At 42.7% G+C, this 26,754-nt stretch overlaps 1 protein-coding gene across 7 annotated transcripts in view; it reads right to left on the reverse strand.

The window, feature by feature from the left end:
* FGGY (FGGY carbohydrate kinase domain containing) overlaps positions 1 to 26,754 on the reverse strand; it is a 476,938-nt gene that overhangs the window by 402,145 nt on the left and 48,039 nt on the right. The window lies entirely within an intron of this gene.

A 26,754-nucleotide genomic window follows, 5' to 3' on the forward strand; every position in this document is an offset into this window, starting at 1 on the left:
TGGTCCTGAATCAACCTATCCTTATACCTTTTTAAAATATCTGTTGCTTCCAATTTCTTCCACATTGCCAATTTGGCCAGATTTTTTTTTCCCCCTTACCACTGGGCTTTTTCTTTTCTCTGCCACCTGTGTCTGGAACCCTCCTTCCTCACTTACCACCTTGTTCCCTCCCAGGGTTCACGCTGCCCTGCTCCCTTTGGTTAACCAGACCCACCCTTCCCTAGGGAGGTCATCCAGAATCTCCTCCTCAGCGGGGGTCTGGCTGTCATACAACCCCTATCACCTCACAAGTGAAAGTGAAAGTGAAGTCACTCGATCATGTCCGACTCTTTGCAACCCCATGGACTGTAGCCTACCAGGCTCCTCCATCCATGTGATTTTCCAGGCAAGAGTACTGGAGTGGGTTGTCATTTCCTTCTCCAGGGGATCTTCCTGACCCAGGGACCGAACCCAGGTTTCCCACATTGTAGGTAGATGTTTTTACCATCTCAGCCACCAGGAACTATCATCATCTCACAAGTATATCTATAACGTTCTTCTCTCCTGCTAGACTGTAAGCTCCATGAGGCCAAGGACCTTTTCAGCTTCATGTACTGTAATATCCCACGACTGTCTTCTCTCCTCCCCAACACAGGACTGGACCCTTAGCTGTGAGGTGGAAACCACATGACTCCAGTCCCAGTCTGGAGGCTCCCCCAGGGGTAGAAGACAACACACTTAACTGGACAAGGGACAGACATGTGACCTAGCTGGGCCAATTTGATTCCTTCTCCCAGAAATTTAGAATTGGGATCCAATTGGAGTCATTTAATTTCTGCCTTTGAGCGGAACGGGAGGTGAGATAAAGCTGGAAACTGTGAAGTGGCCATTTTTTGCCAAGGACCTGGAGAAGTAGGACTTCATAAAGAGAAGAGTAATGCAGACAATGGCAGCAAGAAAGGTTTCCTACTATCTAGGCAACTCTCTGTGTCCTGGTTTCACTTATCCCTTCTCCAAGAGGCTACAACAAAAATTGAATGCACCAAAAGCTTAAGGGTATCTTTGGGAACCCAGAGGCAATAAGGCAGAAACTCCAAAAGAGACATATTCCAGTGTCAGCGAGCGGGAGATGTAGAGCAGACATTCAATAGACATGGGTTGACCAGCCAGACAAACTGCTCGTTTTCACCTTTCAAACTTTCTCAGGTGAGGGGCACTTCAGACTTTACAAAGGGTTTTCATGTGTGTTATCTCCATTGCTTGTGGTTTAGTCGCTAAGTTGTGTCCAACTCTTTGCGACCCCACAGACTGCAGCCCACCAGGCTTCTCTGTCCATAGGATTTTCCAGGTAAGAACCCTGGAGTGGGTTGCCATTTCCTGCTCCAGGGGATCTTCCTGGACCAGGGATTAAACCCACATCTTCTGCATTGGCAGGCAGATTCCTTACTGCTGAGCCACCAGGGAAGCACCACGTGGCATACAAAAGTCCCAACTGCTGCTCTATCTACTTTACAGACATACCACTGGCCTTCATCCACATTTGCCCTCAACTTCTATGAGTTCTTCCTATTTTCTCCTTCCCCATCTCAACTTTCAGAACACAGACACTTACTCACAGCAGAGAAAATGAGTATTAACCCAGAACAGGGTCCCATTAAAACAACACTAACATCAAAAGGGCTCAGATGTAAAAGGCAGTATTAAGCCCATTTTCTGTTACTGCTGGTTGTTTTAAATTCCTAAGCATTTGGGTGAGCGCTTACATGCAGAAGGGGCTTCCCTGGTGGCTCAGACGGAAGAATCTGGCTGCAATGCAAGAGACCTGGGTTCAATCCCTGGGTCAGGAAGATCCCCTGGGGAAGGGAATGGCTACCTGTTCCAGTACTCTTGCCTGAAGAATTCCATGGACAGAAGAGCCTGGCAGGCTACAGTCCATGGGGTCACATAGAGTTGGACACTACTGAGTGACTAACATATTTTCACTTTACATGTAGAAAGGGCTAAACTTTGCTTTGAACAACCATATATCTTAATGTTAAAAAAAGTAATACTTAAAGTTAACTAAATAGACCAAATGTAGTTTTGAACTAGCAGTACCTTTGTATACTAACAGATCACAGCCAGGAAATGCACCTTTGACGTGATGAGTCAAATGACTAGTCTGTCTTCTGGGTAGTCCCCCAGACTGTTTTCCACATGCTCTGTGGTATCAGTGATCAGTTCTCAAGGAGAAATGGCAGCCTGCTCCTAAAGACTCCAGAAATTCAAGGCCAATCAGAAAAAAACTGCGAAACTGCTGCAGCAACTATCAGCGCTACCAGTCAAAGCCAGGCAGTCTTCCTCCACTAGGAAAACAACTGCTTCTGTTAGATCTAGTATACAGTCATTACAGACCTGCAGAATCGGAGCTTTCAGCCTGTGGCCAGGCAGACAGGCCACTGTGGACAATGGAACCCAGGCAGTACGTCTCAGGGAGAACTTCAGGCCTCTGGCCAGAAAGAGGAACTTCAGGGGCAGGAGAGGCAAGGCAGCCTGGTGGGTCACCTTTTCTTGAGACAATGCCAGCATCACCAGGGAAAGTCAGAGATCCCAGCTCAAACTCTCCATAGAATAGAGACACCAGAAATGGTATCATATTAGGAGTGTGGAGTATCCTTAAGAATGCCTGTGGTCTCGGGAGAGAAGACAGCAGTATATACTCCCTGTCTTCTCCACAAAAGCAAAGTCTGCAACTCAGCCAGAAAAGAAGAGGGGGCAAGCGTATGCTTGGATGAAAGGGATGGCCCGAAAGCCCAATCCCTTACTGGGAGATGTTGACACTGCTTACCAGGCTCCCATGATGTTCTTAGGTTGGGCTACATGATTCACAAGTGTTTAGTCATCACATGGCAGACTGGCCAACGGCCTATTACCCCCTGTGGATGGATTTTTAATCCAGTTCTATGAGAAAGTATCTCCATCCCTGCCCCTCCCCAGTTAGTAGAGTCCCACCCCAGGGTCTCAATCTTACTGAATTAATTCTACCTTTGGAACCACTGGGCCTGCATCAGACACAGTGACTGTGCTCTTAGATTCTCCCACAGCTTACAACAGTGCCTCCGTCTCAAGACAGTGCCTTGTCTTATTGGATTCTCAGGATGGTTCAGAGGTTGTAGGTGATACACAATAGTCCACATGTCAAGGATATAGAAACTGAGGTTCATGTGATAATACTTTGCCCAAAGTCAGAGACTTTGCCCAAACCTGCTCTAAAGTGAGGGTTCCTTTGTTCCACCAGGCCACGGTCACCACTCTGAAGCTCCCTGTTTCATCATAGCTGTGGGTTTTGGCCTTTTGAAAGCATTATGATAGAAGCTATTGCTGACAAAGTTTTGTATAGTCAAAGCTATGGTTTTTCCAGTAGTCATGTAGGGATGTAAGAGTTGGCCTAAAGAAAGCTGATGCTTGAGAAGACTCTTGGAAGTCCCTTGGACAGCAAGGAGATCAAACCAGTCAATCCTAAAGGAAATCAACCCTGAATATTTATTAGAAGGACTAATGCTGAAGCTCCAATAATTCAGCCAACTGATGAGAAGAGCCAACTAAGACCCTGATGCTGGGAAAGACTGATGGCAGGAGGAGAAGGGAGTGACAGAGAATGAGATGGTTGGATGGCATCACTGACTCAAGGGACATGAGTTTGAGCAAACTCCAGGAGATAGCGAAGAACAGGGAAGCCTGGTGTGCTGTAGTTCACTGGGTCACAAAAAGTCAGACATGACCCAGTAAATGAACAACAACAAGAAGAACATTAAACTTCAGAGATTTCACTTTCAATCCTGGGCAACTCACTTAACTTGTATATTCCTCAAAACCCTCATAACACACAAATGGTACATGGGCTGGAGTGAACACAGAGCAGGTCCCCATCACAAGATGTGTAGACACATCTCATAATGTGGGCACTGAATCCAGATCAAACTCGGAGGTCTCTGTGCTGAAGGAGTTAAGTCTCTCCTACAGTTACCAAGCAACATACAAAAAGTAGCATTTTCAAGAAAAAAAAAAAAGAAGAAATCAGGGGTTACTGGGGTGTGTGACTTGGCAAACAAGGTTTCTGCATTCCAATAACAATCCTTTGAGCTAAGCAATCCCTCAGGCTTGGAAGCCACCGAAGAGAACAACTCTTTTTTTTTTTTTTAATCATCTATTACTTCATTAAAACCACAGCCTTTCTTGGGAGGAGACTACCACTCAAAGTACACACAGCTTTGGGTCTCAGCAGAGGCTGGAGATGGAGTAGCAAATCCAAGGTTCAAGGCCAGGCAGCAACCAGCCCACCAGCTTTCACCCTTTCCTTCTCACTGCCATGTCCAAGGAGGCAGTGAGGTCTCTGCTGGCTTCTAGATGCAAAGGGAACTTTGGGATAAAATGAAGCAGATGTTGCAATGTATGTCGGGAGATGCCAGGGTCCAGGAACAGCATGGGAAAGTAGGGGTCACCAGTTAAAAAGGGATCATCAAGTATTTTGTTATGACTTGCAAAAGGATTTTATCTGGGCTTCTTGCTGTGTACACTGAATGAAAGGGAGGAACAGAGCTTCCTACTTCCCCTCCCAGTAAAGGATCCTACTGGATCATCTCCAATACTCACGTTGTTTTCCGCACAAGGACATTCTGAAAAGAAAAAACTTATCCTCATTCTACATTTAGGACTGAGAAGTAGGGCACAGGCTGATAGCCCAGAGAGGAGAGATGTTTCAGGAAAAAATTTTAATCCTTAATGTCATTCTTAAAAAAAAAAAAAAATGCTAAAAACATGGACTGGGTCATAATCCCCAACTAGAAACTTTCCAGAATGAATGAAACAACTGTGCTTCAAACTCCCATCTACAGAGAAAAAAGAGCAAACATTGGAGATATTTCAAGTCAGACAGACAGATACGCTGAGAGGTTTGTGCTACCAGAGATATCTTTCTAAAAAACTTAAAACATACCATGACATTTCTTTGTTTAAAATGGTTCGACAGTTCCCCATGGCCTGGAACCACATTTTATCTCCTTGGCACGGCTCTCGGGACACTTAACCTAGCTCCAACTTGGCCATTACTTGTATGACTCCTTCTGGGCTCACTGCCCATCACCTCTCTCTTCACCACTCCCCACCCTGATCTCACCTCATTTCTTTCCCTTCCCCAAATGCACTCTACTCTTTCATACTCCCCTGTATCTGTCGAGGCTGAAGCCTCTACTATGGGATTGACTTTCCCATCTTCTCTCATGATCAAACATCTACCTGATTCAAATGCAGCTCAAATGTCACCTTTTCAATGAATCTCTCCATCCCTTGCTGCGTCCTTATTATATACTCATACACCTAAGTCCATCTCAAAAGGATAAACTCCTGGAGGGCAAAAGCCAGTTAACTCCTGGAGAAAAAAAATGCAAAAAGTTTCAGGAGGTATAAAGAAATTTAAGATCAAACAATTTTAAAGTAAAATTACAATGAAACTGGAGAAAGATGTGTGCAAAGGAAATGGTCGGTAATGAAGAAGATGATGTATGATGATCATGTAATGAGCCTGATACCAAGGTTTGGTGAGTCAGCCTCATAACTCATTTTTTTGTGTGTGGCCATATATCTACCTCTAATGACTAATCATAGACATTGTTCAGAGAAGGAAAAGGGCTTTGGGGCCAAGGTGGCTAAAAAAGGCTTTATGGCAGAGAGATTTGAGCTGAAGCCTAAAGATCAAGTAGAAAAAAATATTTATGCTTCTGCTAAGAATGACACCCAAAAAACAAATGTACAGACATCAAAGATTTAAGAGAAGTGGGATAAACGGGGAGATTGGGAATGACACATACATACTCTACTGATACTGTGTATAAAATAAGTAGTGAGAACCTACTATATAGCTCAGAGAACTCTACTCAGTGCTGTGTGATGACCTAGACGGGGAGGAAATCCAAAAAAGAGTGGGTATGTGTATACATACAGCAGATTCACTGGGCTGTTCAACAGAAACTAGCATGACACTGTAAAGCCACTATATTCCAATAAAAATTAATTAAAAAATAAAATAAAAGTGAATCTTCCTCAAAAATAAAATAAACTGACGAGGTAGAGTACTCCCTTTAGAGAAGAATTTGTTTTACTGTACCTTCACAGACTTTATTTATAAAATGAAATAATTCCATTGGAAGATTTCAATTAATCTTCAAGAACTAGATATATACATGCATCCTCTCCCCACACCTTCCCTGAAGCCCTGCTATTATACAGAAAGGTGAATTTATAATCCACACTAGATATGATTCCCTCACAGTAAAAAAGTTATCATTTGCATGAAAACTGATCATATTCTGCAAGGCTGACTTTGCCCAGGAATGTGATACCACCACAAGCATTAGGAAAACAAGGGTTTGGTATGTGGGCTCTAAGAACCTTGGAGTCAGGCAGACCTGAATTTGATTACTGTCCTTGCCACTTCCCAACTGTGTAGCTTTAGGCAAATTAATTTCTCTAAGCCTCAGTTTCCTCCAATGCCACATGACTAGCACTGACCTCAAAGGACATTGTGAGGGTTAAGTGAATAACATGGAGTGCCTAATAAGTCAATGGATCTTACTCTAATTACTGCTGCAGAGCTTCATGAGTTTTAAAACACTCTGACATGCATGATCTCATGGGATCTGCCTGATTCTTTAAGGCAAAGAATTAAGGGAAAGGCAAGAAATTATAAACCTCACCTTGCAGGTTGACAAAGTAAAATCCAGAAAGGGATTACAACTGTCCCAAGGTCACACAACACTTAAGTGGAAAGACAGACTAAAATGTATCAACAGGTCCCTAATACCTGGCCTCGTGCTAGTCAGGGGTCTGCCTCCCCTACAGCACAATAAAGTGAAGAAGGGAGAAAAGAGAAAGATGCTATGGTGACCTAGATACAGTTTCAAGTAGACGGTACTGTCTCTGGAGGGGAGGATCCTAACAGAAGAGAGGGCTTTGGACTGGGCAAGGTCTTGGAACAGACATGACATAAAGTGGAAGATTTGAACAAGTGGAGATTGAGTGGGGTCTTGCTTATCACTTCTTTCTCCTGGACTCCTTCAATGCCCTTCTCATCATAGCTTTTCTGTCTCCTTCCTGAGCTCCTTTTCTGTAGTTTCCCTTTAAACACTGATGTTCTTGTTTCATCTAAATGTTCTTCTCATTGTTCATGTGCTCCCTGAACAAATTTAATTGTTTCCAAGGTTCTAACCAACTACAAGTCAAATAACATGCATGATCTCAAACTGCCCCACTGCACCTCTAACTTGACAGGTCCATAACAGAATCCATTATTTTCCCCAAATGTTTCCCTCCTCCTCAGTGTACTAGTTATCCAATAAGTCATCTTCTCTTCTCTCACTGCTTATGTTCAATCATCCTGCTAGTTTAAATTCGTCATTAATCCATGAAGCAGTTCCCACCTCATCATCCCCCTGTATTATTCAGAGCTCTCCAAAGAAAAATAATCAATATAGAAATGTAAGTTGGTGCAGACACTATGGAAAACAGTATGGAGCTTCCTCAAAAAAGTAAAACTAGAATTACCATACAATCCAGCAATCCCTCTCCTGGACATATATCCAGAGAAAACTACAATTCAAAAAGATACATTCTCCCCGATGTTCACAGAAGCATTATTCACAATAGTCAAGACATGGAAACAAGCTAAATACTCATCAACAGATGAATGGATAAAAAAGATGTGGTACATATATACAATGGAGTATATTGTACTCAGTCACAAAAAAGAGCAAATTAATGACATTTACAGCAACGTGGATACAACTACAGATGCTCATACTAAGTCAGAAGGAAAAAGACAAACATGATATCACCTATACATGGAATCTAAAATATGAGACAAATTTGAACTTACCTACAAAACAGAGACAGACTCATGGACATAAATGACAGACTTGTAGTTGCCAAGGGGGAGGGGGCTGGGGAAGGGATGGATTGGCAGGTTGCAGTAAGCAGATGCAAACTATTATATATAGAATAGGTAAACAACAAGGTCCTACTGTATAGCACAGAGAACTATATTCAATATCCTGTGATACACCATAATGGAAAAAATACAAAAAAATTACATAAATGTATAAACGAATCACTTCGCTGTATAGCAGAACATAACATGGTAAATCACCTATACTTCATCGGAAAAAAAAAAAGGAAGGTGAACCTGTTTCTCCACCACATGAATTGGGGCTGGGCATAGCACCTGGTTTAACCAATGCAATGAAGCAGAAGCACCACCGTGATAGTCCTGAATAGAGGTCTCAAAGACCTTACTTTTTTTCTCCTTGGAGTGTAGAGCTGCAGCATGAGGAAACTCAGAAATCTGGAGGATGAGAGGACCCTTGGAGCAAAAACTCAGCTAAGGCTCTGTGCTTTCAAGAGAGGTGAGCAGAGCCCAGATCAGGAAAGTCAGCAGCCCTCCAGGGACTCTTGAACACATTCAGTAGAAACCAGAAAATCCATTTCCCTTAGCCCACCCTAAATCAGTAACCTATGTAATTACAAGGTAAATAAATTGTTGCCTTTTTACTCTAAGGTGGTCTGTTATCTCCCTAGCTGATATGGCCTCTTTCAAACTCTGTCAGTCAGTTCAGTTGCTCAGTCATATCCGACTCTTTGCAACCCCATGAACTGCAGCTCGCCAGGCCTCCCTGTCCATCACCAACTCCCAGAATTTACTCAAACTCATGTCCATTGAGTCGGTGATGCCATCCAACCATCTCATCCTCTGTCGCCCCCTTCTCCTCCTGCTCTCAATCTCTCCCAGCATCAGGGTCTTTTCCAATGAGTCAACTCTTCACATGAGGTGGACAAAGTACTGGAGTTTCAGCTTCAGCATCAGTCCTTCCAATGAACACCCAGGACTGATCTCCTTTAGGATGGACTGGTTGGATCTCCTTGCAGTCCAAGGGACTCTCAAGAGTCTTCTCCAACACCACAGTTCAAAAGCATCAGTTCTTCAGCACTCAGTTTTCTTCACGGTCCAACTCTCAACCCCCTTCAATCCTCACCCTCTACACAGCCAATTAGAATACAATGGCCTACATAAAATGTATATTTGACTATGTAAACCATTCATTCACTCTTCATTTGGTATCCTCTACAGGTCAGGTTCTGTGCTCAGCGTTAGGGAAATGAGAGCAAACAGCAGACACAGCTCCACCCAGGGAGCTTTCAAAGTTTTCTACCACCTTTGGGGTTAAAATCTAGGGACCTCCCTGGAGGTCCAGTGGTTAAGACTCACCTTCCAGTGTGGGGGATGCAGGTTTGATCCCTGATGGGTAGCTAAGATCACACATGATTTGTAGTCAAAAAACCAAAATGTAAAACAGAAGAATATAGTAACAAATTCAATGAAGATTAAAAATGGTCCATATAGAAACAAACAAAAAAGACATCGTCTTCTTTAAAAAAAAAAAAAGATTAAATTTATTTACATGTAAAGTTATTACAAGTAAACCATGACTTGGCAGCTTCCTCTCTGATATTCTCCATCTCTAAGATACTGCACTAAACTGTCCTTTTCCTCATCATTATTATTACGTCTTTATCCACAGTGTTGCTTATCCAGATACCCTCCCTCTCTCACCTGGCCAACATGTGATCATCATTTCGGACTCACGCACTCCATGACATCCTCTGTGATTCCCCCACACGGAGCGGGGCGCTGCTCTGTGATGCTCCTCCATAACACTCGGTGACTAGCCCCACCACGACACTTCCCATCGTCTGTTCACGTGTCTGTCTCCCTAGCTACAGTGAAAACTCTTTAAGAGTCGTGGACTGTGTTTTTGTTCAGTCTCTCTGCTGCTAGGACCTTGCATTCTATCTGATGTATAGATGATGAATAACATTAGTTGAATGAATGAACAAATAAATGAATGAGCATAGATGTGCAACCTAAATAGGAGTTTATGGAAATGGAAATAAGAAATGAATGGATAAATGAATGAGGTTGTGAATAAGGACTGTCCCAGTTTCTCTTTTCTCATTCAAGTTAATGGCTTTTCACTGTCTTTCTTAGGGGCACAGACATATCCTAGCCAAGCCAGACTGCCAGGAAGATAAATTTCTCTTCTCAGGGTGAGCAGGTCCTTTGGAGAAGTTTCATTTTAATTGGAAAATGGATTCATTCACTTCCTGGCTGGGACTCCTGGGTCAGTGCAGCACTACCCTGAACGTCTGCCAAGCATACTGGAGAGGGGGCTGAAGCGGGAAAAGTGCTCCATCAGATGTCGCGTGCTCTGGGACATCTGAGGACAAGCTGGTGGCGGATTCAGGCTGGCTCACAAGGAGGGCCTTCCTCTATTTTCTCCAGTTTTCTTCAACCCAAATGTTACTTATACCAACACATAAAGGATGGGTGTACTTCACGGTTCCATGTGGCCCTTCCTGGGGGACTAATCTGGGGTCGGGGGGGTGTGTGTGGACATAAACAACCTAAATTTCCACTCACAGATGAATGGATAAAGAAGACATGGTGCATATCATATGCATACATATATATATGTGCATCATATATACACACATAAATCATATGATATATATGTGTGTGGACAAGGTCTGCAACTGAGAAGTCCCTTCACTACTCAAGTAGCAGAAGATCAGAACTTCTTAAACTCTTCCTCATGATGATGCATAACAGTCCAACATCACAGAAAACATACTTTCTAAGGAACACTTCTGCACCTTCTGTGAAGAGTCCTTACAGAGGGCACTGAACACTATAAGGACTTTGTGAGCTGGCCCCAGGCTTCCCTTTAGCCTCATCTCTCAACACGTTTGCCTTTCAACACCACCCCTCCCGACCCTGTCCCTGATTCCTCAAACTGACTGATGCAATGGTAGCTCTAGCAACACAATGTCTTACTCCGCACCAAGGTGTCTTTGCACTCTCCACTGCTTCTTCTTCACAGACAGACTGCAAGAGTAAAATTCCCAGATCTAATACATCCTAGCCGTGTGGCCTTGGGAAAGCTACTTAACTACTCTTCACTTCCATTTCCCTGTCTATGGTGATTACAGAGGGCAACAGTACCACCTTCACCACACAGCTGTTGACAGAACATAAGCAAGTATATGTCAAGTGTCCAGAACATCTGGAACAGAGTAACCACTTCTTAAGTGACTTCTATATTAGTTAGAATGTCTGTTCCACCACATTTCCCTTTTCAGGAAGGACAATGGGCTTTGGAGACTGATACACTTTAGTTTAAACCTTGTTTCTCCCAAGGGAACCCTCCTACACTGTTGGTAGGAATGTAAATTGGTACAGACACTTTAACAATATGGAGGCTCCTCAAAAAGCTAAAACCAGAGTAACCATATGATCCAGCAATCCCACTCCTGGGCATACAGTGACAAAACTATAATTCAAAAGATGCATGCACCCCAATGTTCACTGTAGCATTGCTTACAATAGCCAAGACATGGAAACAACATAAATGTCCATTGACAGATGAATAAAGAAGATGTGGTACATATATACAACGAAATACTCCTCAGTAATAAAAAAATAATGCCATTTGCAGCAACATGGATCTAACTAGAGATTATTATACTAAGTGAAGTTGGACGAAGAAAGACAAATAGATGGTATCACATATGTAGGATCAAAAATACAACACAAATGAACTTATCTACAGAACAGAAACAAACTTAGACATACAGAACAGATTTTTGGTTGCCAAGGGGGAAAGAAGGTGGGAGAGAGATAAATTGAGTTTGGGATTGGCAGAGGCAAAATATTACACATAGAATGGAAAAAAAACAAGGTCCTATGGTATAGCACAGGGAACTGCATTTGATATCCTGTGATAAACCATATTGAAAAAGAACATTTAAAAGAATATTTATATATGTATATACATATATATATAGACACACATATATATAACTGAATCACTTTGCTGTACAGTAGAAATTAACACAACATTGTAAATCAATTATACTTTAATAAAATAAATTTTTAAAATAATAAAAAAAATTTTTAAAGCTAGGTTCTCCTACTTGGTAATTACATTACTTCTGAACAGTAGTCACCCAATATCTCTGGGTCTCCCTTTGTTCACTTACAGCAATGTTTAACTCGCACTGTTAGTAGGATTCAATTCAATGAGGTTATACATATCACAATGTTCATCCTGGCACAATCACAAGTAAATGTTAGCTTTCCTCACAATCCTTACTTTTCCCAAATTACATGGGACCAATCTGTCTCTCTTACTAGACTCTTAGGCCCTTATAAGAAGAGATCATAATTTACTCATTTGTGTCCGTGAGATAACATGAAATAATGATTTCTTAAATGACATACTTATTGACCATGCAACAGTTTGCCTATCAGTCCTGGTTTGTGGCTGGGTGTGTGCTACACATGAAGATAACCATAGATGAAAGGTAGGAATATACTGGTCCTAATTCTCAGGTTGCTGATTGGCTAGGTGGCGCAAAGAGTCTGCATAGGAAACACTCAGCAGGGATGGATAAGTAGTAAACAATAATTCAAGTTTGAAAACATCTGATTTATAAACTGAGAATGCCGCAGGGTCATGAAAGCAAGGCACTGCTGTGGGCAGGCAGCAGAGGGGTGGTATTACTTGCGAGGGAGAGTCTGGCCTCAGTGAGGAGAGAAAGCAAAGACTAAGGAAGACGGGATGGAGAACAGTCCGGCTGCGGGGATAGCTTGAGCAGAGTGCAGGAAGAAACAGCAACACTATCCATGGTCATGGGAGAGGAATGCTGGGAAGGTCAGCCTGAGAGACGTGTGCCACAATGGAGGAAAAGGGAAATTCATATTAGATGCTCAAGTCAGAAGACAATGGGAGCCACCTTGAGTCCTGAGCAGGGGGTGACTTGTGGATCCAGTTTTAGGAAGGGGAGGATAGCAACAACATGGAGGGAAGTCTGGAGTGGGGGAAAGGTAGGAGGACCAGCTTCCATATACATTTCTGACACAGAAGGAAGAGAAAGAGCAGAGGAAAAGGAAGAGGAAGCCAAAAGAGCAAAGAAGATGAGCGAAAAGCAAAGTGAAACAAAGAAAACTAGAAGAGAGGAAGGAAGACGAAAAAGACAAAAGCAAAAGACAGAGAGAGAGAGAGAAGGGGAAGTTAAGGTGAAGGGAAAGAATAGGTTAAACATGAGAAGTGAATAAAATGAGAAGGACAGAAAAGCAGCAAAGTGAAAGATGTGTGGAAAACAAGAGCAGGACCACGACAACGTCCCCAGGACGAGACAGAGGTGGAGAAGGAAGGGCAGAAGCCGGAGGCCCGCGCATGGTCTGCAGCCGCCTCTCCTCTCAGGGAATGAAGTCATGGCTGATGTCACCGCCTCTGAGTCACACGGCCACCAAGGAGGTGGGGCAGCCCCCGCCCGGCGTTCCATCCCACCCTCCCAGACAACAGGGGCTCATTCCCTGCCTTGTGCTCTGGGACACTGTCTAGTCTGGTCCTGAGAGGACTGAAATGAGCAGGGCTCTCCTTGGGCCCAGGGAGGACACCGCAGCCACAGGAGCACGCCAAGCCTGTCGCCGCTGGTCCAGGCCCTGCGGTGGGATGGTCAGAACAGGTGGGACAGAAAGTTTTCTCTGACTGGGGCTAGGGCTCCATTCCATAATGTTTACAAAGGAAATTCCCATGATGAATAGTAGCAAATTCGCAAAAGGGCCTCAAAAGATGCTTTTAGACTGACTCACAGAACTGCTTTCTCACGTTCGAGGCTCTCACCACGCTCCCACTGCAGCCCCAAGGAGGCCTGCTTTCCTTGGATGGACAGACGCCTCCCTGCACCAGTCATCCACCCTGCCGAGTGCCCGCTTCCACCAGCTCCCAGCCGACACGTCATCTCCTGACTCCTCTACCCTAACATGGGTGTATTTCCATCCTGCTTACAGATTGCTGTGTCTTTATTTCTGTTCCTCTACTAGAATATGAGCTGCTTAAGGATGGGGACTCTGGTTTACTGCATTTAACCAAGTACCTGGAATAAAATAACTTTTCAATAAATATTTGCTGAATGAATGAAAGTCCCTGGTCAACTCTGGAAGGAAGCGATGGGCACCATGCTAGCATTTTCAGACTTCTCTGAAACACGGGCCCACTCTTATAGCTATAGTCCTAAGAATGTTGCTTGCTGAAGACAGTACCCTAAAGCTACGCATAATGGTGCAAGTGAAACTGCTCTGGGAGCAGTTGCTTGGGGCATCTGAGGATGGATTTTCTCTCTCCCTGGGCCTGTAAGCTGTTGTGGGAAGGGTAGAGGATTGAGCTAGCCTTGATTTAGATGCCCTGCTCTAACACTTACACTCAGCCTGTCCCCATTTGCTCAAACACAAATGACACCACCCATTCCCCAAGCTGTCCATCAAGATTAAGCATAGTTTATAAGAAAAAAAAAAAAAAAGTGCTTACCTCAAGAAAAATGTGGATTTTTACTTTCATGCTTAGCTTTCTTAACTGCATTTAGAGATAAGCATATGGGAAATAGACTTCATTAACTTCTCTTTTCCCAAAAATCAACTTTTTCTGTTCTAATCATCATCAGAAAATACATCACTACCACCAGCACTCTACAACTTACCAAATACCTTCTGATACAAAATACTGTTGTCAATGCCTTTTATGGACAGGAAACTAAGGCCCGTAAGAGAAATTAATTTCCCAAGATCATGCAGAGAGTAAGTGAAACCCCAGCCACTTGAACTCCAAACCTAGTATTTCTTCTTTGCTGCCCCGGTTGCTGCCTCCCAGGACATGGGAGGTGCTCAATAAATACTTGCACAATGATTCACTCCCTTTCTCAGGTCCATGGGCTGGTCTCTGACCCCCAGCCAAAGCCAGACCACACGGCCTCACGCCAAGACAACTGCAGGAGGCTTCACTCTGGTCCCAATTCTCTCCCTATCTATCTTAGGCTCACAGAACGCCAGCACTGAGAGAGAACTTCAGGGGTCATGGAGAACAGCTGTTCCCAAATGCCAGACCTTGACTGCTGCTAGCCCGTGACTGGTCATTTTCGCTAATCAGTGGTGAATAATACCAATAGAGAAGATGAAATCCTTATTATTAATAATATCATGAATAACTGATTGGTAAAAAGAGCTCATGTCCTGGTAGCTCACTTTGCTTTTCTTGGGCAAGCTCCAATACTCTGCACACGCAACATTACTGGGAGAAACATATCGATCTGCGCCACTCTTCAGATCCTTAAGCAAAGACAAAGTGAGACAGAGACCAAACAGGGCAGGCACTACCGGGCAGCTTCTATTTCCCTCTGAACACTCCCTAGTCCTGCGTTTTTGAGCCAGAAGACACTGACTGTTGAGATGACAGAGTCTGGAAGCCAGACTTAAGCAGCTTTTTGAGAGGGTGTGGGTAGGAGTACTGATGAGGCTGTAGAGCTGAGATCAGACTTTCTTTTATTACTGAGGTCGTGCCCAAGTTTCACCTAGTCCCCAGCCTCTCCATACAGGAAAGATTCAGAGACATGGGCTTTCATGCAGATCCTAGAATCCCTTTATCATTCAACCAGCAAAGTGGCCACAGCTTCAGGCATAGAGACTGGCCTCCAGTGAGGTCTTAGCTACAGAAGTACTGCCAGGACCCCCAGATTCAGAACACTTAAGGAAGTAGTTGAGTCATTTATTCATTTCTTCCAACTGCAAACATTTCAGATGAATGCAAAGAGAAGGAAGAGGCCAGACCTTTGGGAGGTAACTTCATGTGCTGGACCACAGAGAAAAAAAAGAGGAATGGGTTGGAGCTTGTGTAGTAGAGGAAACCTCAGATTTCACCCAGTTTCAAGCATGATTCTTCAATCGTATGTCTAAATTAGGAGAACTTTTTATTCGAGAGTGCATATTTATCTTAAAAATTTGAGTTAGACAAAATGCCATCCGGGATTTGAAACTTAAACTAAGAGAACTAGCTCTCTTTACCTAGGTATCTCATCTGTAGACACAGTGGGCGCTCGGGGTGGGGGTGGGGGGGGGCGTTGCCTGATAGAAGCTGGAGTTGACCAGATAACCTTTACTTCTTAAATCCATTTCCGAGAGTTAGAAAACCCAGGTTTTTTCATTCCAGCACTGCCAGAAGTCATAGAGCCAGGAGGTGGTAATCCATCTAACTCTCTCCATCCTCAGCTTCTTTATCTTCAAGGTAAGTGATAACATCTATTTCACAGGATTTTCAGATAAATTAACTTAAATAGCAGACTTAAGAGCACATGGTAGAATGTTTAATGAATTCTAGTGCAGGTGTCAATAATGTTCATGGATAGCAATCAAACAGGGTCAATATCTTGAATAATATTGATAAGCATCTCAAAAAATAAAGGGTTTTAATATTTCAAAATGCTTTCACAAGTGTAATAATGTCTTGTGCGTGCATGCTAAGTTGTTTTAGTCATGTCCAACTCTTTGCAGCCGCATGGACTGTAGCCCACCAGGCTCCTCTGTTCACGGGATTCTCCAGGGAGAATACTGGAGTGGGTTGTCATGGCCTCCTCTAGGGGATTGTCTCGACTCAGGTATTGAACCAGTGCCTCTTATGTATCCTGCATTGGCAGACGGGTTCTTTACCACTAGCACCATCTGGGAAGCCCAAGAGTGACTCAACCTATTCCAAAAACTTAAGATGGACTGACTTGATGGACAGAAGGACAGATAGGTGGACATACACATGATAAACCAAGTACAGTACAATATTAACGATAGAATCCAGGTAAGGGTTCTATGTGTTCGTTATAAAATTGCTTCTACGTCTCTGTATGTTTGACAATTTTGACAATAAAGTGTTGGAGGAAAATGGCTTTCACAGCCTGTTACACTTGATCCTAGGCTTGAGAGCCCCTTGAGATAAAGGATGCTCTTGGCTTCTACTCTGCCTCCCCATCACTAGGCACAGTGCCTTTCTCACAGTAGTTACTAGATGAATGTTTGTTTCACTGATTAAATGAATATAGTCCTACAATAGCAGAACAGTCATTCTCATTTTGAAGACAACAACAGAACAACAACAAAAGAAAATAAAACCAACCTATATGTCCAGAGAAATGAGACTTACTACTTCAGAAGAATGCTCTGACATATCTTTCCTGACTTCTGGTCTGCCTCCTCCCTTTCCCTAATTAACATCCACCTATCCTGGGTCTCCAGATTTCCAGTGGAACAGTTCACCTCAATGAAGCTGACCATGCTAATGAGTTCCTATATATCACAGCAAGCATTAAATGCACTGTCTTTTTTAGCGTATTTTCTAAAGACAGTTCTTTCCTCCAATAGATGTGACCTCCATTTTAATCTGGTGAGAAAAGAATTTTGTCCAATCTTTGTCTTACATCAAAAATCATACCATGTAGGCACAACGCCAGGGGAACATAGCAATCGTTCTCTCGCTTCTCTGTGTATTCCTAGAAGTAGTTGACAACCCTACACAGTTGTCAGGACGGCTGGGGGCAAGGAAACTGGGGACGGGGGCTTTGCTATTTATTACAGCCATGAGTTTGCCTTAGACCAGAAAACAAGGAATCATCTGGAAAATATTTATTGAGTATGTTTTCAATGCCAAGCACCACGTTTGGGTAAGGGGAGGAAACAGGTATGGAAAGAGATTTGGTACCTACTTTCATGGAGATCAGAAACCACCAACCTAAATGAGAAAGGAACATGATGCAACAGATGACAAACAAACAAAATAACAAGACAGGATTTAGGGCCAGAAGCACCTTCATGAAGACTCAATCCTGATACCTGTGGACAAGGCACGGCATCTATTTGAGGCTTATTGTGTTTATCTATAAAATGCAGCAAACATTCAATGTTTAACTCACAGGGCCATGTCATCAATCAAATAAAGAAAACATAGGTTCAAGCCATAGAAGCTGTAAAGTAAAATACAAAATATAGTATCATAACAATAGCTGACATTTATTACATGTTATTAGGTACCAGGCCAAGTCCTTCTTTTTTAAAAAATTTTGGTCTGCTTTTTAAAATCACTTTGTTGGACTATAAAACTAAAAGAATACAGCACATAGCTGGCATAAATCAAATATGCAAATGCAGGGATAAGGAAAAGATTCACTGTTCAGGTAAATGAAGACAGGCCATCAGCCTCAACACTCCATATATTTCAGTTACGAGCCCAGTTTATGGGAAGACCACCCTCGAGAGAAAATCCACAACAGATGCCCTAACACCAGCTGACAATACGGTCGGCCGTGCTCAAAGGCTGGGAAAAATCTGGTCCAAACGTAATATGGCCCTAGTATAAACACTCTAAAAAGAGCTTGTTTGATTCAGATGATGTGTCTTGGATTTTCTTGGGGATGAAAGAAGCAACACAAAGGGGTTAGTCCCCTTAGAGTACAAAGACAAGGAGAAAAGCCCAGAGGAGTTACTGCCTCTATCTGGAGGCTTCACTTCACACAAAACATGCAGTGACTTGAGGTGATAGGCTGCAGCCAAGGGGTGGCTCTGAGGTGGAAAGGAGCAGTAATAGTCCAAACTTCCTTTTCCACAATAGGGAAGAGAAAAGTAACATTTGCTCGACATGCAGTGGATCTTTACTTTGGAACAGATCTATCTGAACAGACACACCCAGCAACCAAAAATGGCATGACAAATGATTTAGTAAGTTCACCCATCCATCCATTAAAATATTTACTGAGTTATCAGTGTTAGATACAAAGCAAAGCAATGCCCCAGACATCACAGACGTGGAGATAAATGAGGTGCAATAATAGTTTAATAAATTCCAGGGTGGGGGGTAAGAGGAAGATGCCATAGGCGGGGCAGAGGGTCAGACCCTAATCAACACTCCATGGTGAAAGTCAAGGAAGGCTTCTTGGAGCTTGAAGAATTGGTATAAATTTCCCTAAGTGAAAAGAAATCATTTTAAGTTTGCCAGGCAGAAGGAAGACCTCAGCAAAGATCCAGAGGTGTAAGAGAACATGGGTATGGTATCCTTAGATCCACTGATAAAGAAATGCACCATCTGGCAAGACCTTCCATTTCTCGAAACATTCTGTTAAAGGAAAAATAATGATGGAGTCCTTGAACAAATTCTCGCAGCCTCGGTCTTAGCTCCAAGCACCCAGAGAGTCAGTTCCTGGAAGAGGAAATGGTGAAGCAGGCTGGGTGAGGAACGCTGTAAAATGCAGGACACTCACCTTTTCTTGAGGGGCAGCCCCAGTGCAGCTCTGGCCAGTTCCTCCCACATGGAAATGTGAACCCAGGACTGCCAAGTCCTTTTATTATTTTTTCGAGAGAAACAGAAATCTGGAATTTTATGTGAAATTTCTTTTTTTTTTTTTAATGTTGAACACTAATTCAAAAAGGAATTTTTTTTTTTTCAAGTACAGGGTGGGTCCAACAAAACCCATCTGGGGACCAGATTCAGTTTGTGAGCTGCTAGCCTATAACCCTGCACGTGGGCAGAAATGAGTCACAGAGCAGTGCAGGCCAATGGATAGAGCCCAGGGCTGGAGGTTGGCTGGACCTGGTGAGAATCCTGGCTCTACCATTTACTTGTTGTGTAGCTTTAAAGAAACTACTCAAGCCCCCAGGGCTTGTTTTCCTCATCTGTATAATGGAATAATAATACCTGTCACAGAGGGGCTTAGATGAAATGCTGCAAGTAAATCCCTTCATATAATGCAGATGGTTTAAGGAAATAATCCCATGCTAAATAATAATGAAGTGTTGTCAACCAGAAAAGATACCTGGAATGATAAGATTATTTTTTAATGGAAAAGTACTAAGAAGTAATAAAAGCATGAGCACTGTGCTGTAACAGTAGCAAACTATTCCAACCATGGATAGTATCTCATTATTGTGTTTTGTAATAATATATACGGCCATTTTTTCCTATACTGTAAATTTCTTAAAACAAATGCATTTGTAAGACTATAGAGCCTCATAATTTTTCCCTTTAACGTTGCAGTGTAAACTTGGTGGTTGCTATACAAATATTTATTATCTACCCAGTACATGCGCCAGAAGTATTTTTTTTCCAAAGTCGTAACATAGATCATGTCACACCCATGTTTAAAATCCATCAACCATTCCCCACTGCTCTTAGAATAAAATCCAAATTCCTGCCAATGACCCCAAGGCTGTGTAGGGTCTGGCCCTTGGTCACTTCTCTAACCCACCTTCTGCCCGTCTGCCTCACTCATACCCTGCCCCGGCCCTGCTGACCTCAGCAGATCTCATAGGTGCTGTTCTCCCCTCACTGAATCCGCTGCTCCTGCTTCCTGAAAATCTCATCATTCTCGTCAACCAAGACCTCCCAAGAGAACACACCAGCCATGCCAAATCTGTTCACCTGAGTTTCTCCCTCATAGCATTTTCCAGGAAACAAAATCACTTTGCATATATATTCGTCTCTGTGTTCATTTTCTGTCTCTCTATGTAGAATCTAAGTTCCCAGAAGCCTACGCAGGGTGCTCATCTATCTTGCTCATTTTGGAATCCCCAATACCCATCACACAGGAAACACTCAACCAATACTTTGTAAATGAAAAAAAATGATCCTGGCACCCATTGTTCCCAGCCTCAGATTCTCCTGACGTTGTCACATCCAACTTTCTTCCCTGAACTAGTTTATCCAAACCCTGGAAGGCAAACATTTGAAGAAGCAGTAGAGTGAAATGGTGATAAGCCCATTGAATGGTTCAAACCCCAACCCTGCCATTTATTAGCTGAATAACCTCAGGCAAATTGTTTAACATTTCTGAGGCTGTTTTGTCATCTGTAAAAGAGGAGACTTACTTCCTAGGGTGGTTGTGAGGATCAGATAAATTTAACTGGGATGAAATGCTCAGACAAGTGCTAGATATATAATAAGCACTACATACATTTTGGCTACTGATTTCATCTATGTTCTCTGCTGTTGCTGTTGTTTAGCTGCTCAGTTGTGTATGAATCTTTGCGACTCCTTGGACTGCAACATGCCAGGCTTCCCTGTTCGTCACTATTTCCTGGAGCTTGCTCAAACTCATGCCCATTGAGTCGGTGATGCCATCCAACCATCTCATCCTGTCATCCCCTTCTCCTCCTGCCGTCAATCTTTCCCAGCATCAGGGTCTTTTCTAATGAATCGGCTCTTCACATTAGGGGGCCCAAGTATTGGAGCTTCAGCATCAGTCCTTCCAAAGAATATTAAGGATTGATTTCCTTTAGGATTGACTGGTTTGATCTCCTTGCAGTCCAAGGGACTCTCAAGAGTCTTCTCCAACACCACATCTATTTCCTTATTCTGTTCTTATTGCTTAGTTCAAAAAAGCTATAATTTTGCGAAGGCAGAGATCACTTTTTTTGTGAAGGCAGGCCCCCATAGGAAGGTAATAGAGGATGGAGCTGTTTGTATGGATTTTGATGTACATATACTTACATGATATGAGGCTAGGAGTAAGACATTTAACTTTTGGGGGGGGGGGCCTCAGTTTCCTCATTTATGGACTTCCCCAGTGGCTCAGCAGTAAAGAATCTGCCTGTAGGGCTAGCAGACTCAAGAGATGCGAGTTCGATCCCTGGGTCGAGAAGCTCCCCTAGAGCAGGGCATGGCAACCCACTCCAGTATTCTTGCCTGGAGAATCCCATGGACAGAGGAGCCTGGCAGGCTACAGTCCATAAAGTCACAAAGAGTCTGACACAACTGAAGTGACTGAGCACGCATGCATGTTCCTCATTTATAAAAAATGATAAATCTAACCACAAGATAGTATAAAAATTGAATAATCACTGTGGAATAAAATAACTCTGGGGCTGTAAGCATTGGTGAATTTTAGGGGAAACATGTACAAGATATTCAGTGAGTCACTCTGCTTTGCAGTTCAAAGCTGGCTGCCTCCTGGTACAGGTATCATACATTGGATACAGAGGATTCAAATAAATGAATGACTCTGAAAACCTGTTTTATACTCTTGTACTATTTTCTATGACTGTTGATTTGTCTGACAATTTTGTGGTCATTTTCAGATGCTTGCTTTAGCTATTATTTAAACAGGGAAAACATGCAACTCATTACACTCAGTGACTTGAAATAAGATATCCTAATGTTTAACATTGTCTCAATTGGCTATAGAATGTTACTGACATATCCATCAGTAGAGACAAACATTTTAAAACACAGTGGAAGTGAGAATTAAACTTCTATTCGGATATCTACTGTATAAGATATTTTACAAATATCTGACTAAACTACAATTAATTCCACAAGATTGATATTATTGTCATTAGTCATTTGACAGCTACACATGCTGAAAAATCATAGACATTGATTTAGTCAAAGGTTATTCAAAACTGGTAAATGGTGGAGAAAGATTTAAATGCAAGTGTCATTTGCCTTCAAATCCAGTACTTGTTGTTACAGAACTGTGTTCTACCTCCCAAAGTTCCTTTCTTGTATTAGCTCTACTGCAAAGACCTGATGAATGTAGGTAAATAATATCAAGACCTATGCACGCATTTAAAGCCAGAGTAACTAATAAAGACTATAGTTTCCACGATATTGCCATCAAAAAAGAAATGCTCCATTTTTAAGAAAGAAACTGACACTGTTTATCTTTCATAAAGTTTCAAGACAAGAAACCTGAAGAAAAGAAAATAGATCTTACTATATAATCAAGAGGAATAGATGACTAAGGCTGGTCAAGGCACTTATTCTGCAAGTCTCTCACTGTACAGAGGAGACAATGATCAGGCTTTCCTGAAGTCTAACAGAGGTTTCTTTTTAATAGTTCCTACTGCAAAGCATTCAACTGACACCTTGCACAGCTAGCAGGAAGTTATCAAACCACTTCTCTGGGCATTCAAACTCCCTGGTTGCTCCCAAGAACCTACATACACAGGAAAGAGCACATTAAAACCAATCAGAGCATCACTTACTCATTTCCCCAATATGTTACCAAGAGAACAGAGGCAGAACGGTATGGACTGGGGAAATGAAAGGGACAGATATGTGTTCTAAACCCATCAACGAAACTCTCTGACATTCCAGTCAGCTGCTTACAGACTTTTGGAATGAACAATGAAAACTGCAAACTATAAAATGATTAGCTTTCTGCTCTGCTGACAATGGCAAAAAGAGGAAATGAGTTAAAAGAGGGGTTGGAATATCTCCATGCATCCTCTACAAGCCAGTTAATTAACTTCCATTAACAGTGAGCTGTCAGGATCGGCATCAGCCCGTTAACTTGCTTGACCTTCCTCAGCCTGCACCTCGTTACCCTACAATGTTTCATGTTTATAAAGATAGGAGACTCCAGCTGTTTCAGCCTGAGAGAACTTAATTTACATTTGGGCTTCATTAAGATGAGAGGCAGAGTCATTGAGACCAAATGGAGAAGCCAGACTGCTGGGGGTTATGAAAAATTCAAATGGCATTTTTCCTTTTATCTGACAATTCTTATTAAGGAGACATACGTCAACCTAAAACACATAAACCTTAAATGAAAAAGACACGATTAAAATTCCATATTGCAGAACTAGGACCCAAGTGGCTTTGTCCATGAGCCATGGTGGTCCTAGTACATCACTTTTGTCTTCTGGGAAGTCTGAACTCCAAATTCTATCCAACTGCCTCTGACATTCGATTCCAGGCTAAGCACAAGGAGCACATGAATGACAGCAATGCTGAAATGAGTGGTCAGCTCTGACTCCTCTACCTAGCTCACCCCTCGTGGCCAATCAGCCTCAATGTCCTGCTCACATTAATCCCTAACAATTCTGGGAACCTGTCTCCTCTCCATCCAACAGTGCCTAATTCAGGTCTCATCACTTCTCACCTGGAGAACTGTAAGAGCTCGTTATTGTCCCACTCAAGTCATTCAAAAAATATTTACTGAGTACACATTATGTGCCAGGCATTTGATTAAGGATAGGGACACAGCAACAAACAAAATGGACATCACCTCCATCTTCCTGTGCACTACAATGGTTGGAAGGGGAGAGCTTTATACAAATCATTATACAAATGGACATGTCATTACAATTTATGAGAGATATAATGAAATAAAATTAAGAGTAAAATGATAGGGCTTCCCTGGTGGTCCAGTGGTTAAGAATCCGCCTGCCAATGCAGGAGACATGGGTTTGAACCTCAGTCTGGGGAGATCCCACATGCCTCGAGGCAGCTAAACCCATGCACCACAGCTACTGAAGCCCATGTGCTCTAGAGCCCATGCTCCACAACAATAGAAGAGGCAATGAGAAACCAGAATATTGCAACTAGAGAAAGCCTGCACAAAGCAACCAAGACCCAGCTCAGCCAAAAATAAATCAATTAATGTTTTAAAAAAGAGTAAAATGACAAAAGACCTCTGATTTACTTGAGGGTCAGAAAAGGCTTCTTTAAATATGTGACAGTAAAAGTTAGATTTACATGATGAGTTAGAATCAATGGTGAGTAGAGGGAAGAATATTCAATCAGAAGGCACAGTGTCACTTAAGACCAGGGAACAGCAAACATTTTCTGTAATGATCCAGAAACATTTTCAGCTTTGCAGGCAATGCAATCTCCATCTCAAATACTCAGGTCTACTACTGAAGTGCAAAAGTACCTCAGACAGTACATGAACAAATAATGTGGCTGGCTGCCAGTAAAACTTTACAGCCACCAAAGTCTTAATTTCATCTCATTTTCACCAGTCACAAAACATGACTCTCCTTTAAATTCTTTTTCAACATTTGAAAAGGTAAAAGCCATTCTCAGCTCCCAAGACATCCAAAAGCAAGCAGCAGGCCAGATTTGGCACATGGCCATAGTTGGCCAACCCCTAGTCAAGACTCTGAGATGGCAAAGATCTGGAGTGACTGAGGCACTCAGTGGGTCCCTATGGATGGACCAGAGTGAACAAAGTGAGGGACACACAGTAAGCAGCGGGGGGAGGTGAAAATGATATCCTACACCATCTCCTGAGCGAGAATACAAATTTTGGAGCTTATCCTAAGAGCAAAGCAAGGCTGACAAAGTGCTATAATCAGAAAAATAAGAAAACTGATTCTTGGGGAATTCCCTGGTGGTCCAGTGGTTAGGACTTGGCACGTTCACTGCTGGGGCCTGGGTTTGATATCTGTAAAGAACTAAGATCCCATGAGCTATGTGGCATGAGCAACAAATAAATAATTAAAAAAAAAGAAAACTGGTTCTTACTCCTCACAACATACACATTTTCTTACTCCTCATCTAATCTCTTCACCCTGCCCAACGTATCTAGGATATTTCCTCCTCTGGCTAACAACCATCCCTAATCTCTCTCACCAAACAGGCCCTTAACAAATCAAGCCCAGGTTACTTACCTGGTCATTTTCTATTACTCTCAGGGAAGCACCTCAGGCTCCTGTCCTGGAGCCTATGTACCTTATGATAACAAAAAACGGTCTCTCTAGAATATCCTTCCTTTCTTCTCTACTAGGCAAAACCTCCAGTCATCTCTTGAGGCTCATATCAAGTAACTTGTCCAGGAAGCAGATTATTTTCCCCAAAAGCACTTTTTATATTCCTTTATCACAGTGCTCAGTGCATCTTCTGCTGGCTCTGGGTCCATGTTTCTATCCTCCTTATGCTTCCCCACCACAGTTCCCACTGGACCCTGTGCCCCTCGCGGGTAAGGCTGAGTCCTCCCTGTACCCATGCCCCCAGTGCCTACCATACTGCCAGTTGATGGCAGGACCACAAGTAAGCTTTGACAAATTAAGGAATGAATGAAGAGTAAACACCTAGCGACCCTGTGAACTTGGCATAGGCTCATGTTCTGATGTTGAACGTGCTGTTGAACAGCTAGTGAAGCTGTGTGTATGCGTGTATGCTAAGTCGCTTCAGTTGTGTACAACTCTTCGCGATCCCATGGACTGTAGTCCGCCAGGCTCCTCTGTCCACGGGATTTCTCCAGGAAAGAACAGTGGAGTGGGTTACCATTCCCTCCTCCAGGGGATCTTCCAGACCCAGGGATCAAACCTGTGTCTCTTATATCTCTCGCATTGGCAGGCGGGTTCTTTACCACTAGCGCCACCTGGGAAGCGCTATGTCCATGTCCCTATGTCTCAGTTCCCCATAAGCCCACTAAAAAGAAGGAACTGCCTCCCACTTTTCCATACATGAATGCTTTTCAGGATATAAGGGTAGAAAAGCCTTTAGAACCGCAAGTGGTTTTGTGAATCTGCAGGCAGCAGCATCAGCACCACCTGGGAGCTTGTTAGAAATCCAAATTCTCAGGTCCCATCTCAGGGTTGCTAAGTCAGAACCCACAGTTCAGCAAGATCTCCAGGTGATTCATTTACACATTAAAGTCTGAGAAGCTATAAAGCCACTGGCATGCTTTAAGGAGAAGATGTGAAAACTGATGTTAGAAGTTGTTTTGATTTTGAATTTGCAAACACAGTAAAACCAAAGGAATTCTCAGCAAGGATTCCTGGGTATGCTTACCAAAAAAATAAAAATCAATTTAAAAAATCTGAAACACAGGTTTGAAGCTCAACGTTCAGGTAGTTGAATACACAGTGAGGCACGGTGTAGAGCCATGCTCAGAAAATTCTGAAATGGAATGGATTAAATGAATGGACGGATGGAATGTCAGTCTTAGGTCATAATCACAGTCAGGAAATCTAGATATTAATTATTTTCTGTGGGCTTTATTTAGTTTACTTTGATCTCAAGCACATAGGCAAATATCCAGACAAGCTTATAATTGGTTGTATATTAAGATCTCCTGGGATACAAAGCA

The sequence above is a fragment of the Muntiacus reevesi genome, chromosome 1 (assembly GCF_963930625.1).
Source record: "Muntiacus reevesi chromosome 1, mMunRee1.1, whole genome shotgun sequence".
Classification (NCBI taxonomy): Eukaryota; Metazoa; Chordata; class Mammalia; order Artiodactyla; family Cervidae; genus Muntiacus; species Muntiacus reevesi.